This window comes from Mauremys reevesii, linkage group 20 (assembly GCF_016161935.1).
Source record: "Mauremys reevesii isolate NIE-2019 linkage group 20, ASM1616193v1, whole genome shotgun sequence".
In the NCBI taxonomy this organism is placed as follows: Eukaryota; Metazoa; Chordata; order Testudines; family Geoemydidae; genus Mauremys; species Mauremys reevesii.
In genome coordinates, this window is record NC_052642.1 from 14,846,861 (window position 1) to 14,860,084 (window position 13,224).

At 47.3% G+C, this 13,224-nt stretch overlaps 1 protein-coding gene and 1 long non-coding RNA gene across 6 annotated transcripts in view; one reads left to right on the plus strand and one right to left on the minus strand.

The window, feature by feature from the left end:
• Window positions 1–13,224, minus strand: part of RAP1GAP2 (RAP1 GTPase activating protein 2) — a 294,972-nt gene that overhangs the window by 208,111 nt on the left and 73,637 nt on the right. The window lies entirely within an intron of this gene.
• Window positions 8,264–9,109, plus strand: LOC120387366. The gene is made up of 2 exons (XR_005590138.1): window positions 8,264–8,543; window positions 8,857–9,109. It is a non-coding gene; the product is annotated as an uncharacterized LOC120387366 (long non-coding RNA).

Below are 13,224 nucleotides of genomic sequence, written 5' to 3' on the forward strand. Positions count from 1 at the left end.
ATTACACACCTAGTGAGGAGCTACTGGAAATTCACGCAGATCTCTCCTTGCAATTTTGCATTTACGTGAACAATGTGTTCGTGCCAAAAGGTGAATGGACCGTAAAGCACCAAACCGCTACGCTAAGAGAGGCTGCCCCTTTCAAATCTCACAAGGAGGGGAATCAAAGGAAACCAAGTCCCTAAATCAGGGGTGGCCAACCTATGGCTCCGGAGCCACATGCGGCTCTTCAGAAGTTAATATGCGGCTCCTTGTATAGGCACCGACTCCGGGGCTGGAGCTACAGGCGCCAACTTTCCAATGTGCCGGGGGGTGCTCACTGCTCGACCCCTGGCTCTGCCACAGACCCTGCCCCCACTCCACCCCTTCCTGCCCCATCCCCTGAGCCTGCCGTGCCCTTGCTCCTCCCTCTCCTCCCCCTCCCCCGCAGCCTACTGCACACCACAAAACAGCTGATTGGGAGGTGCTGATCAGTGGGGCTGCCGGTGGGTGGGAGCCGCTGGGAGTAGGGTGGGGGAGCTGTATTGCTGTGGCTCTTTGGCAGTGTACATTGGTAAATTCTGGCTCCTTCTCAGGTTGGCCACCCCTGGTCTAAATCAAAAGCATTCAGATATTTCCCTTCTCACAATGCACAAGGAAGACACTTTCCTTTGGAGGTTCTACTTCAAAGCAGGACACTATCAACACCAAAGGGTTTTCCCCTTTAAATTACCTCAGAGAAACCAAAGACGGAACAAAAAACCCTCCCCCCCCCCCCGTCCATTGCCCCACAGAGTGAATGGTAAAAATCACCCACCATCCGTAACCTCCGAACGAGACGCTACGTTTCCTATGAAACATCGTGGCTGCTTGGCAGTGCTCACTCCTCCTAGCGTCGCTGGCAATGTCCCTCCTGCACGGCTGCACATATACCTTGGCCCCCTGCTTGCAGCCGAAAAGGAAGACGGGGCACTTCTGCCAGTGGGCACAGCCGGTGCATGAAGTGTGCTCCCTCCAGCTATTCCGTGCCTTTAGTTCAAGCTCCGGGGGAGGAAAGCCACTCTCACCACTTCCTGTAAGCCTGCTCTAAAGTTCTGTGCAAGCGCTGATTACAGAGGGGGCTTCTCCTTTGGGCCGGCTGCTGTTAACTTGTCTTCTTTTTTAAAAAAAAAAAAAACTTGAAAACTTCAGTTTCCTTTTTCTCATACTTTTCAATATACTGCGCGAGGACCGTATGTCTCCTAGTAGTGGAGCATACGTTTTTGGGCCGCCTGAGGTGAAGCCAAGGTTAAGGGATCACTGTGCCACCAGCTGAGTGAGGCATTTCCATGCCAGCTTGTCCTTAGCATCACACTGAAATCAGAAGCTTGCTGTTCAAACAAGGCCTGTCAGTTGATGACAGACTCCTCTTGTGGAAAAGCCCTATAGAATTTAACAGACAACAACCACCTTGCTGTGGGTTTTCTGAGCCATCCTATGGAATTGAATAGAATTCTAGCCTTGTTATAGAATGCTACAGGACAGTTTAAAAATAAAAAACCTATAGGAAGGACCTCACCCACTGGTATTAAACTCAGCTGGTGTGAATCAGAACATCACTACTGATTTCATCCAACTGAAGATCTGGCCCTATAGATTTGTAAAGATTTAATGGAACCCAATTAAATTTCTGTAAAACCCTATTAATTTCATCCCTATTAAGTTCTATAGGATTTTTCCATAAGGGCCTATGGCAGGGGAGGGCAAACTATGGGCCGTCAGGGCTTTCACTCCAGCCCGTGGGCTTGCCAGCCCCGTGGCACAGCAGGGCTAAGGCAGGCTCCATGTCTGCCCTGGCCCCACGCCGCTCCGGGAAGCAGCCGGCACCACGTCCCTGCAGCCTCTGGGGGAGGAGGAGCAGAGGACTCCATGCGCTGCCTTTGCCTGCAGGCACCGCCCTCCCCTCCATCCCTGCAGCTCCCATTGGCCGGGAACAGGGAACCGCGGCCAATGGGGGCTTTGAGGGCGGTACCCACAGGCAAGGGCAGCGTGTGGCAGAGCCGCCTGCCCCACCTCACCTCACCCCCAGGAGCCACTGCCGGACATGCTGGCCACTTCCGAGAGCCTGCCTTAGCCTCGCTGCACGCTGCTGCCAACCCGGAGCCGCTCGAGGAAGTGGAGCCAGGCCGGAGCCTGCACCCCGAACCCCTCCTGCGTTCCGCCCCCCAACCCCCTTCCCTGAGCCGCCTCCCACCACACCGCCTCCTGCACCCCATCCCCCTGCGCCAGCCCTACATTCACGACCCTGCATACAATTTCCCCACCCAGATGTGGTCCTCGGGCCAAAAAGTTTGCCCACCCCTACTATGGCCTGATTTCCCAGTGGGGAAAAAAAACAAACCCACCATTGACTACAGTGGACTTTGGATTAGGTTCATATGAATGAACAGGAAGGATTACACCGCCTCTTATTACACTTTCATATTTCTCATCCCCAGTTCCTTTGGGTTACACCCTTTTGTGCAATCCTAAATAATCCTTCTCCCCTCTTCTGCTTTCATCTTCTAATCCAGATACTGCAGCTGGCCTAACAAAGCCATAGCACTGAGCAGGTTTGTCAGTCTTTGGGTGCTGTATCATGCACTCCCATCAAAGCATCTTCCCAACCGCTTTAAATAACAGGGCACCAAAAATACCACTCCAAAAGCAGGACATTGCACTTTCCCGTCTGACTGTCCAACCCACCTGTACTGAGCAGCTGCAGCCAGTTCGGGTCTCGTCCCAAGTTCCTGTTCCCAGCCCTAGTGAAAGAAGAAGTGCATAGCTGCAAACTACCAACGATATATTAGGAAAAAAAGTCTACGGCCCTTTTGTGATCTGATTTCAAAACTCTATTTAAATGTAAATGTTGACCTTTAGCTGCATACAAAAGTCTAAATTACCAAACGGCAGCAGCATCAAGAAAATCACACCAAAGGTTTCCCTATCACCACCCTCTTCTCCGCATCTCTGTCCTTTGTCACCATTTACACTTTGCCAGGTACAACAGATTCTCACCTGGCCCGTGCTCTGAAGCAAGCTCAGTGTTCAAAACAATAGGCTGTTTCATCGGCAAACGACTGTTTCCCTTCTCCGTACAGTTTTCATCGTGTAAAAGCTGGGGCTGTTCAAATCACACGTTCCTTTTACAGGGTCCAAAGCATCAGCAAAGTACTGTACAGACAGTGATCCATATTACAAAAGGACAAAGCTGTTTTTTCTAGAGTACACGTGTAAAGAGGAGGGGACACATGCTAGGGGCAAGAATGCATCACTCTGATCAGTATTCAGACAGTATCTGCTTTCAAATCTAGCAAATTTTCATTGGATCATTAAATGTTCCAGCCTACAGAGAATGAATTCAGAATGCAAAGTAACCCTTTCCCCTTCCCCACAGGGCTCTGTGCTGGGCCAGAGTCTCTTGATATAAGGCTAACAGAGTAAAAGCCAGACACTGCATTAAATACTTTGGGCAGATCTTCATCTGATATAAATTAGTATAATCCCACTGAATTCAATGGAAATATGCTCATTTATACCTTCTGAGGGTCTGGCCTTCTGAGTGCCCTTGCAGATATGCATATGTACCTATTTTCTGGGTGTGCATGAGTGTGTGTATTTAACACCCATACACAAAACATGCTGAGGAAAAAAATAAAAACCTCATACAGATTCTCTCAAAATACTGGCATCATTTATTCCACCCAATCATGCCTCTAAGGTATAAGATGAAAAGCCAAATTCTGCTCTGTTACACTGGTGTAAATCCAGAGTTCCTCCACTGAAGTCAGTGGACTTGCTCTAGATTTTTACCAGTTAATACATAGATTAAGTTTATATATGAAATTGCACCCTTTTTGCACTAGGTATTTTAAAAGGAACAACAAGGGAAAATAGAACTTAAATCCTTAATACCAAATATCCACATCCTCTAACCCTAACTTCTTACTCAAGTAAAACTGCCACTGAAGTCAATGGAATTACAGAATTTGGCCCAGTTAGCATCTGCATGAGATTTTTATTTGCTGAGGCTTTGCAGAAGGGTCAAATTCAGATCTCAGTGGCACCAGCGTGAATCCAGAATAATGTATTGACTCTGGAGTTGCACTGGATTTACACCAGTGGAGCAAAATGAAGTCTGGCCCTATGACTTTAAATGACAGATATCCATCGTCTCCAAGGATGCTAAATTCTCCTCCAGACGTTAGCAGCGCCTGCATACCCAGACAGCAATAATAGTGTCACAACTGCCTTGAAGGAGTTACAGCTTTAGTACATCAATGGAAGAAGAAAATGGAACAGTAGCATCCTCAAGAAGAAAATTCTTCCTCCTCCCAGGCTCAAGACGCTGAAGATAGGCCTGATGGCCAGGCACACTGGCAATATATGAATAAACGGGTGTACCCAGGCTGGCTCTCAGGGGTGTAAATTGGTATCGCTCCTCCATTGGTTACACCAGCTAAGAATCTGCCTGAACATCTATGTGCACTAGAGGAATTTATATTTTTTACACTGCTGCAATCTAACTATTTGTTATTGTACCTACTGAAGCAGCAGGAAACACCAACAGATCCCTAGCAACCTCGCCAGAAACAGCAGCTCACAGAATAAAGAAAACAAGCAGTTTTGTTCTAAGAACTTAAGCTCAAAGGGTTTTAAGCTGCAATTATTTCTGGTTTATCCTGAATTCCAATCCTTATATTTACAAGTACGTGATGTATAAATAGAGAGTAAGGGGACAGTAGACAAGTGAAGCCACTGCTAATTTAGGGCCTGATCCAAAGCCCGTTAATGTCAGTGTGATTTAGGGATGACGACACCAGATTGGGAAGCAGGAGATTTGGACTCTGTTCCTGGCTCTGTCACAATTTACTGTGTGACCTTGGCAAGTCACTTCCCCCCTCTGTGCCTTGTTTTCTGTCTCCACTTTTTGTCTGTCTTTGCTGTTTTCACGGTAAATTCTTTGGATTAGGGCCTGTCTCTCATCATGTTTGCAAAGCACCTATCATAACAACAACAGGAGCCTTTCTGTCCAATAGGTTTGGGTTAATCAATCAGACCCCAAAACAGAGAAATTTCATCTGTGCCTTCAGGACAGACTACTGCAGACTCTCTCACAGGCTGGCTCCAAATACACAGAATTACTCAGGACAGCAACCAACAGGAATCTGAATAGCCTTAGGCTTAAGGTTTTCCAAACATAAACACCAAAAGCAAAGGACATCTGAATGGCACCTGCTAGTAATAAACTCCCCTACTAGTCGCGGTGGCTGTGCAAAGCGTCTTAGAACTCTGACTCGCTGGACTTTAATTCTGTGGGCGCTATTTCATTTGCCAGTCATTCAATATCATCCTAATTCAAGGCTATTACCACTGGCAAATCAAAATGCCTTTGCTATGAAAGAGAATGATTAGGATGGTCTTGTTTGCAGTACAGTTTTTCTGATGGAAAAGAACAATCCGAAAAATAGCTTTGAAACCTTGACAAAACAACGATAGGAGAGTTAGAGTCACACACAGGACCTGATCCTAAACCCATTGAAGTCAATGAGAGTCTTTTCACCGATTTCACTGGGCTTTGGCTCAGGCCCATAGGACATGTTTTGTTGCCCCAGCACAGTTCAAGCAACACACCTCAATGCTGACCAGCAGCACCCCTGGGCCACCCACGAGCACCAGCTAAATTAGGAACACGGCATTTCACTGGGGACGTGTTGTTACAGAACATCTCGCCTCTGCCGTTGGGTTCTTATGGCAGCCTCTCCAGAAACAATTTGTCTGCTGTGACATTTTCCTGCCCCAGGAGTATTCTGTATAACTGAAACCAAGGGGTGGGAGGGGAGGGAGAATGTTCCCTTCAAAACAGTAATAGCCAAGTCACTCTAATCAATCAACTAAAACTAAAAAACACAAAAGCTCCAGGGAAGATGAATCTTTGGCACCATCTGTAATATCCAAAATTAAGTACTTCTCTGGGGCTCTGTGACAAAGGCACTGGGGAATGAAGTGTCAGAGCACACTGTGCTAAGTATGTGAGAGCCTGATCCTGCACACTGCTGAGCCCTCTCCCTTCTTGTTAGCTTCTGCCAGAGAGCTCCGTGTCTTGCAGGGACTGGGGCCTAGTGTTTGACTGTGGAATTGGTTTCTGTCGTGTGCTATCAGGGCCAGACCCTGTCGCCTGGGTGAGGTCAATGGGAGTTTTGCCATTGCTTTCAGATGGAGCACGTCCTCTAGGTGTGCCCAGAGAAGCAAAATAATTAGATAGCCTTAGGATACCAATATGCTGCCGGGACCAAATCTCCAGACAAAGCGCTGCCAAAAAACCAACCACCGCCGGTAGAATAATATCACTCCCCGAAAAATCCATCTCCGGAGATAGGTTTGAAAAGATCCTGTTCCAGAAAATAGGAGTGAAATAAAAGGGTCGGTCTTTTGGGATTGTCTTCCTTGTCTTTGGTCTGTACTGCGCCTCACACAAGGAGGCCCTGGATCTTTGGTTGGTGTGAACAGTAATTGTACAAAACACCAGGGGCCAAATTCCCTGAGGAGGAGTTATACCAGGGTTGAATTTAGGGATGGGAGGGGAACACAGACCTTATACCCCTATATAGGCATGCAGGGGTAAGATGGCCCGTTAGATCCAGGTGTGATGGAGTATGACAGTCTATGCATACACCTATTCCCCTCTAGGGCAGGTATAGAGGCAAACAGACAAAGCTGCAGCTAGATTACTCCTATTCAATGGCCAGCACTGCTCAGCTGACTGGGGGTGAGTGTCATTAGCTGCTGATATAGGCCAGCAACCAATCGCTACACCAACTCCACCTATAGGAAGAAGTGGCAGAATTGTGACTCGGGCATCACAGTGCCTCCGAGGGCTACTTCTGGGGTGGTGCAGCTCCCAGGCCCCTCCTTGCTGAGGCTGTGCTGAAAGCCACAATCTATCCCACTGTGAAGTAAGAGGTAATGAAACTCCGTGGACAGCAACAGAGAATGAAAGTCCCCACTCATTTCACTACACTGCAGATTGCAGTTTCAGTCGTCATTCAATGTCAGTTCTAAGGAGAAGTTTTGTCGGGTGAAAAAAAGATGCCCCTACTCTCAGAGGGTTCCCTTATTAAGATACAAAATATAGCAGAGACAGGGAGAGAGACTGGTCAGTTCATTATTACAACAATGTACAGGCTTACATTTTAATGAGAACACACTGTTCCGTTTAGATTTTGTTTACCAAGAAATGCCAGCTATGTGCCGGAGTTATATGTTGCCAAAACACACTTGATTTGTCTATTTGTCTGTACTCATGGGTTATCCAGTCAGGTTTGATCAGGGGTCTTCAAAGCAGAACACTCATAGCGGACACTGAATTGCAAATATGCAAATGAAACTTACATAAAGGGTTTAATAAGGCTTCCACTGAAGTATAGGCTCTTGGAGGTCAGACAAATAAACATTAAAGTCTATGAAGCTCTGGCTATTTAGACCAGCTAAGAATCCATTGAGCCTCAACTGCATTTGAAAAGTTCTGTGTAAGAGGAAAGAGCAGACCATGTCACTTGCCTGTTGTTGGGATTTACAGATGAAGTTCCATCTGCATTTAGGGTTAAGCTAAAATGCTCACTATGGCGCCAAGCAAGAATTAACCTAACTGTAATAGTACCAGGAGGCTCATTACGTCATTGTGGATTCATGCAGAGACGGTGGGAGAGGCAGGAATACAGTCTGTATCCCTCAATCTGTAGCAATTTTACAGAATTCTGCCACTGTATTGTTACGTCGTCTAAGTCGCTCCCATTCTTCTCTTTGTTGTTTTATTGGTTTCACAGCAACAACCTCCCTTTAACTGGACCCAAGTGGTGCTGCAGGCAGAGGAGCCAGAGCAGGAGTATTGGGATATCAGAGGCAACTCAACCAGTCATCCCTCGCTCCCTCAAGTAACTTCTCTGCTTGCAGCACCAAATGGGCCCTGCTTAGAGGAACTAAGACAGTTGTGACTGGGCAGAGGTAAATGATCCCACCTGAGCCAGGCAAGGAGGGAGTCACAGGACAAATCTCCAGCCTCCTCCCACTCAGCCAATACAGCTCCTGATCCGAAGCAGCCCCAGATATTCCGGTTCTGAACCGCCCCCAGAGCCCCAATTCTGGCAAAGCACCTTAGTCCCGACCCGCATTCATTTGCCAATTCATTTCAACCAGTGGGACGGAAGAATGAAAATAATAGGAGGGAGAGGATGACGACAGGCTGAGTTATCGCTGATGTCACAATGACCCTCGGCCTGCCGCACCAAGTGAGCACCGTGTGCAGCGGTCAGGGTTCCCAGTTGCCATCGGGATCAGTAGGATTCTGCCCAGCGATGCCTCCAACTTTCCTTGAAATTGATCGGAGGTGATATTTCAAAGTCAGTGCATAAGAGACAGAGAAATGCCATCGAGAGTTAGGCCTCACTTCACTTAGCTAGTCGGTGACATGTGCAGTGTTGCTTTTGTATTGTGGATACCTGTTCGGTAGGAACTAGGCTGCCAACCCATTTCACGTAGGCCGCCAGGTAAGTGCTTTTCCATCACAACCGCCACTGGTTCGTTTCAAACCAGTTAAATGTTCCTTAGTCCATAATTCGCCCTCTCAGCCATCCACGTGGTTAAGGCACAGGACTAAGATTCAGGATATCTGGGATCAGTCCCTAGCCTCCGTGTGTGACCATGGGCAAGTCATCCCTGCACAGAGAGCCCGCAAAGCATTTAAGCCCTTAAGTGACGCCTGTGTCTTGTGCTGCCTAGGCAAGCAAGTACTTTGGGCTGCGTCTTTGGGCTCTGTTGAATCAGATCTTGCTCACACCTCCCTCCGTCTACTCTTCTTAGATTCGATGCCCAGCTGCTGTCAGCGGTAGGGACTGCCACCCACACAGCATTCCTCTCTGCATCTCAGATGGATGAAAGAGAGAGAGAGGTGCTGGGAAACAGCTGTAAATGAACCTGTGGGTACGAAGGAGAAATCAGAGCAGGATGGAAGCACTGACGCAATGTGACACAATGAGAAAGGGAACTGAGAGGGCTCCATGGCATAGCAGCATACCACAAAACGTGGTGTTTCCTTAATAAGTGTGGCTCAGAATTCTCTGTTATCCAGTGGGGAAGTTGTGTTGTCCAGTGGGCAGGGCAGGGAAGTGGAAGCCAAGAGATCATCTTCGATTCCCAGCTGGTCTCCAGCGTCATTTGGGAAAGTCATAATCACTTCATTCTCTTGGGGGTTCGGTTCCCAGCAGTCAAATGAGGGTATTGGGGCTTAACCTCCTTCGTAAAGCACTTTCAGATCTGCAGGTGGGATGTGTTATTAACAAGCAACCACATTCCCCTCCCATTTATACTGACCACTGAATGCGTTTATTACCGGGGGGGGGGGCGTGTCTGTGTGTCCTACCAATGGCCAATCTACTCTGAAGTCAACTTATCTTAATAGTTTGCGTTTCCAGCCTTAAGCAATTTGAGTGCAACACTAAATGACTGAGATGTATATCGCAGATGGCTTCCCCCCCCCCCCAATCTCTCTCTATTTTCTGCACATGATTGTGGGCCATGAGGACGCTAACTCACTTGCTGTCCACAGTCAGTGCTTACATCTGATTTATAATGAAAGCCTTAATGCAAAGGTTCTGCTTGAGCTAAGGGTCAGAGCTGATGGGTGAGAAAAAGAAGATGGGTGAGAAAAAGAAGAATCTGAGACTCCAAGCTGCCCGGCAGCCGGTACCTGGTAACTGTTAATCACACGTGTGGTTTCCTGCAAAAAATGAGGCGGCAGTTTCCATAAAGGACAGATAATGAACCATTTCTAGTCTCACATCCCACCCTGTCACTCACCCTCCCACTTTCTCACACATTCATTTACACAAACGGGCAAAGCAAAGCGACCCTTGTAAACATGCATTACTCGCCTCTGGCAGCTCAGATGCCTACAGTCAGCTGGCGAGCATGGGTAGGCATAGCCAAGCGAGCTTGGATCGAGCTAGATTGCTAAAAATAACAGTGTGGGGAGGGCTAGCCCATGGCGAGTACATACCTTGAGTCTGGAGGGGGTGGGGGAAATATTACTCAGGCAAGTAGCCCACGCCGCTGCAACTACACTGTTATTTTAACCTATCCATGCTGCAATCATCCCTCCTGACTGCAGTGAAGACATATCCTTAAAGGCCAGAACCACAAGGTGCCAACTGCCTCCTGTGAGGTGCTGAGCACCCTCAATTCCCACTTTCCATGAAGTAATGGGAATTGAGGGTGCTCAGTCTCTTGCAGGATTGAACCCGCATTTCCTATTGGTATTTCTGTGCAACTAAAGAGAAAGTTGGTTGGTCATTTCAAAATGAGAGGGTTTTTAAAAAGACTATTGAACCAGTCCCAAGACACTGTAAGAGAGAGGGTATGTAGGGCCAGGGAAATATATTCTTCCAAATTATTGATATATATGCACAGCATGAGCTGCATACATAATACAATAAATGTAGAGGGGTACTGTCTAGTGGCCTGATCAGAGGAATGGCAGCCTGGAAGTCCCGAGTTCTATTCTAACTCTTACTGAGGCCAATGGAAACTTCACCACTCTGGCCCAGTTTTCCCCCTTCTGTAAATGGGGGTAATAATATTACTTGCCTCACAAGGGGGCAAAGCTAGCTAGTATTGGTCCAGATCCTGCACTGAGAGCCAGTGTACACCCTTTGAAGTTCCACAAGGCTCCAAGCCAGCACAGAACTTAGCCACACATTGGTAACGCAATTTGAAAATGAAAAGAACTATGGTCCTGGTTCTCCCCTCACTTACACTGGAGTGACTCCATTTAAGCATATGAAATGCTATCAGCATAGAAACTGGTGTAACAAAAATCCAATTGGCAGTGTTTGCCTGAAATAACTGCCCAGTTTGCAGGAGTTTATTCCCCTGAAAAAGGGTTCAGGGAGTTCTACTGAGGACATAATTTTTCCCCAGTTGGATTTAAGGGAGATGGAGAGAGGATATAGGATGTGGGCTGAGCAGTCTTGCAGGGAGGAACCCTCAGAGCAGCTAAATCTGGCAAGGCACCAGCAGAACTTTGTTATCTTATTGCTGTTTTCTTTATTAATAAACCAAGGTCAGGAAGAAGCACACGTTTGCATTTTATAGTGTGTGAACTGTGTTTCTAGGGCAGGTTAGGAAGGGACCCTGCTTTTAGTGTGCTAAATATTATGTTGCTACCAGGGGCGGCTCTACGTTTTTGGCCGCCCCAAGCAGTCATGCGCGGGAGGCGCCCCGGAGCCGCGGGAGCCGCGGACCTCCCGCGGTCATGACTGCAGAGGGACCGCTGGTCCCGCGTGGCTCGGCTGGAACTCCCGCGGCTGCAGACGGTTCGCGGCTCCAGCGGCTCCACTTGAGCTGCCGCAGTCATGCCTGCGGGAGGTGCAGCCGAGCCGCGGGACGAGCGCCCCGTCCGCAGTCATGCCTGCGGCAGGTCCAGTCGTCCCGGGGCTCCGGTGGAGCTCCCACAGGCATGACTGCGGCAGGTCTGCTGGCCCAGCCTGCCGCCCCCCCCCCGGCGGCAGGGGACGCCCCCTAGATTTTGCCGCCCTAGGCACCAGCTTGTTTTGCTGGTGCCTAGAGCCGCCCCTGGTTGCTACCAAGTTTAGCCAGATCAAAGGGCAGCATTTCATTCCGAAGACTGCAGCTTGCACAAATTTGCACTAATGAACCTATTAAAGAGGATCTATCAAGAACTGGGGTAAAATGACTGTCATTTGTTTTCTAAAGGAGCAAAATAATCCTCTGACAGCTGCAGCCAGTCCAGGCTGGAATTAGTCAGACCTTGTGCTGTGTTAAGCCAGATCACTTAGCGTTATTTTAACAGAGTTTGTGCATGAATAACACAGCTTCATGTTGAGTTAGCAGTGTAATCAGCTAATTAATGTGCTGCAGATCAGTGGCTGTGTCATGCAAAAAACGCCCCCTGCTGGCTGAGATTGCAGCAGCTGTGTGTCCTGGCTTCCCCTTGTTTCAAGTGACAGAGAAATGGTGGAAGTAGGCTACAGAGAAAAAGAACAGACACGGGAACATGAGTCCGCACCCCAGGCAGGAAGAGACTGGGTTAGAACCCTGGGAAACACCTGCAGGATGTTGAGTGTCTTTAACTCATACTGAATCCACTGGGTGCATAGCACCATCCATAATGAGGCACGTACGGGTGCCAATTAGAGACTTATTTTGCAAACCTAATGCTGTAAGTAAAAGGCTTCGGAGAACAGCTGGATGGGACACTATTTTCCCATCCTGCAAAGAATCTGAGGTATCCACATTTTCCCATCCTCAAATCAGGACAGCAGTTGAACTTGGTGCTTTTTGAACCACGCATCTGAAAAAAAGAGTTTGCTTCGGGTCCAACAAAATGTTTTACTGCAGTAAATTCAAAATGTTTCGTTTCAATTTTGACTCTCTTCTTTCCTTTAGTCTAAATCTAATAACATTTCATCTAAAAAAAATCAAAATATTTTCTGAAGTGTTAAAATGTAGCATTTGGACAATTTCAACATTTTTAAATAATGTTTTGAGCCAGGAGATTTGTCAAAACCATTTCATGAACACTGATTCTGACACCTCACTATTTTTATTTTTTTGCAAAAGGAGAGTGCGTCAAAAAATTCCTGACCAACTCTACATCAGAGATGCATCCACTGATACTAGGTCTGAATTTGATTCACTGTACTGAACAAAACTACATTGGCCACTGTGTACTCTTCACCCATTCTTGAGCCTCTTACGGATGCCTTCGGAAGTAATCTGTGCTACATGTGGCCAAAATTTTCAGAAGTATTCTCTAATTTCAGGGGTCCGACTTAGAATATCTCAAAACCATCTCAGGGAACTCAAAATTACAGTCTTCTGTAGCATTTTGCCAACAAGTCTTTTCCATCTCAAATTTCTACAATTGCCAAAATGCTAACAAGCATCATCCTACTTGAATTCATCAGGAAGAAAATTTAGATTATTTTTTCTAAAGTGATTATGCACAAACCATGCATTTATTTCTGATTCACAAAGAACATTTGGCATATATCTTACCCACATATTTGTATATAGAAAGATCTGTGCTAGATCATCTAAATACAAGCAAGGGGGAGATGGGGATACTTGTTGTATCTGGGAGTATCTTTACAGTCCACACAGCTGGTGCTGAAATTATGCCCGGGAAGGACAGTATAATTCTTTCTTTGC